The sequence below is a fragment of the Rhinopithecus bieti genome, unplaced genomic scaffold (genome assembly GCF_001698545.2).
Source record: "Rhinopithecus bieti isolate Rb0 unplaced genomic scaffold, ASM169854v2 scaffold_6568, whole genome shotgun sequence".
NCBI classification, from domain to species: domain Eukaryota; kingdom Metazoa; phylum Chordata; class Mammalia; order Primates; family Cercopithecidae; genus Rhinopithecus; species Rhinopithecus bieti.
Window position 1 is genome coordinate 139230 of NW_016805114.1, and position 2363 is coordinate 141592.

A 2363-nucleotide genomic window follows, 5' to 3' on the forward strand; every position below is an offset into this window, starting at 1 on the left:
TTGAGACGGAGTCTCGCTCTATCGCCCAGGCTGGAGTGCAGTGGCCAGATCTCAGCTCACTGCAAGCTCCGCCTCCCGGGTTCACGCCATTCTCCTGCCTCAGCCTCCCGAGTAGCTGGGACTACAGGCGCCCGCCACCTCGCCCGGCTAGCTTTTGTATTTTTTTTTTTAGTAGAGAGGGGGTTTCACCGTGTTAGCCAGGATGGTCTCGATCTCCTGACCTCGTGATCCGCCCGTCTCGGCCTCCCAAAGTGCTGGAATTACAGGCTTGAGCCACCGCGCCCGGCCCACTGAATTTTTATAATCCTCATTTGATGTATTTCCCCATAGGCCACAAGTACCAGCCGCCGCACAGATACTTTTTCTGTTTAGCCAATTCTATCTCAACTTTCACAAGAGAATTTAGAATCACTGTGCAACTGCAGCCTTTACAGTAGAATTTGCTATAGAACCTGTCATGAGGGATATATTTCCAATCATTGCTTCTTTTACTGCAAATCACGGAAAAAGGACTTAACAAATGATGCCCTTTGAGAAGAGTGAAGGCTGTCTGGCAATGTTCTCTTCAACCCATGAAATGGGCCAAGAGGAGTGAACCAATGTTCTGCTTTTGACTGATGATGAGGCAATGCATGTACCAGTAAAGTTTCTTACCTATATTGGGCCTTTATCCTTTATCTATCAAAGTATAAGGTTATCCATGTAACCTTATACTTGCAGGCTGGCTGCAAGCTCCTTCACAAATAAAAGTACACCCTATCAGTGCACATAACAGACACTTTTCCACTTCTGTTGTTCACAGAAGCATAAGCAAGAAAAAAACATTCAAAGAGAAGAGTTTCATGTCACTAGAAGTCTTAATCTGTGAACTTGGGAAAGCTATTCACATCAAGGATGCCATCTTCTTCTTGGGAGAAATTTCCCTGGTTAGCGTTACCTCAAGGGTTCCAGTGGGTGCACAGTTCCAAAAGAGTGGAGGGACCCTTCTTAGTTGTGAGACCATGAACCCAAAGCTCAAGGTCCCTAAATTTTATTGTAGTGTGGATGGCAAGGACAGTCTTTTTCTGATGTTCTCAGAAGATCCAAACCATAAAAAGCCTTTTTTTTTATTAACCTGGTGAAAATACACTGTAGCATAATAATCTACTGTTATAACATCAGCTCTGTTGCATGGGAAAAATGCAACAAAAAAACATGCATTGAAATGACAATTGAATGATATCCCATTATAAAATGTTTGAATGGCCAACCAGGTGACCAAATGTGCCTGAAACTTTGTTTTCCCAGGAATATGGGATCAAGCATTGGTTATAAGCTATTTTAAACAGTTTTAGTATTAGATGGTTTAACACTACTTTCTTGATATTTAATTATTTGATTTACTTGAGTTAGTAGCTTTATACGAGGAAATTTGGTTATTTCTGTAATTTACAATAACAGCATAATAACTATAATTGTTATTGGTAGCATATGTGTAGACATTAGAATTTTAGAAATCCCATACAATTTTGGAATATATATTAATATTATTCACAAAAAATATAACCTAAAGAAGATTGAGCATCATTTTGGCCATCCCATTGTTCGAAATAAATTTTCAGTGCTGCAGAAGAAATAGCACTCAAACATGAATTTTCTCAGCAAGGCAATTTTTCTTCTATAGAAGGGTGCATCTCACAGATGGAGCAATGGCGGGAGCACACCTGAACAGGGGAGCGGAAGGGGTTCTTACCCCTGACGCAGGTAGCCCCTACTGTTGTGTCATTGCCCTATAGGCTAGGGTTGGACCGTACAGTCTAAGCTAATTCCGACTGGTTATTTTAAAGAGAGCAGGGGTAAGAACCAGAATGGCGGGGTGAGCAGCTTCAGTGGGAAGGATGTTTATGGAACACATGACTAAATGTGACAGGTCAGAGCAGGTGACTGGGGTGACTCAGGATGGAGCAGGTGACCAGAGGAACAGATGTGAACTACTGATTAGAACTGATGGAAAAGGTTGTTTACTGAAACTAGGGGCAAGGAGACAAGGAGAATGAGGAAGTTAAACTTTAAAATGGAATACAAAGAACTGAACATACATACTGATTCTTTGAAGAGAAATTTAGAACTCACTGTATTTAACACCATGTACCTAAACATGTCAAATAATCTTGTTTACCTCTCTTTTCTGGACACTTCAGGGGACCTCTGAAGTATTCCAAAGGCCAGGTGCCAGGTAAGACAATTTTGAAACTGAAGTTTGATTTTGGGAATTCCAGATTACTACGAGTTATTTGTTTTGCCAAAATGATGGCTCAGAAATTTTAAAGAAGCAAAACCTTTTATAACCCTTTTGAATTTAGTCAACATGTTCACACAGAGAA

General features: G+C 40.9%; 1 long non-coding RNA gene across 2 annotated transcripts in view; it reads left to right on the forward strand.

Annotated features, from left to right (window-relative positions):
• Positions 1-2363, forward strand: part of LOC108529097 (uncharacterized) — a 129480-nt gene that overhangs the window by 101792 nt on the left and 25325 nt on the right. The window contains exon 8 of one of the 2 annotated variants that reach the window (XR_001885401.1): positions 2181-2216. The exons of the other annotated variant lie outside the window; for it this stretch is intronic. This is a non-coding gene — a long non-coding RNA (uncharacterized LOC108529097). Of the gene's footprint in view, positions 1-2180; positions 2217-2363 lie in introns of those variants that run through there. 2 annotated transcript variants of the gene reach the window in all.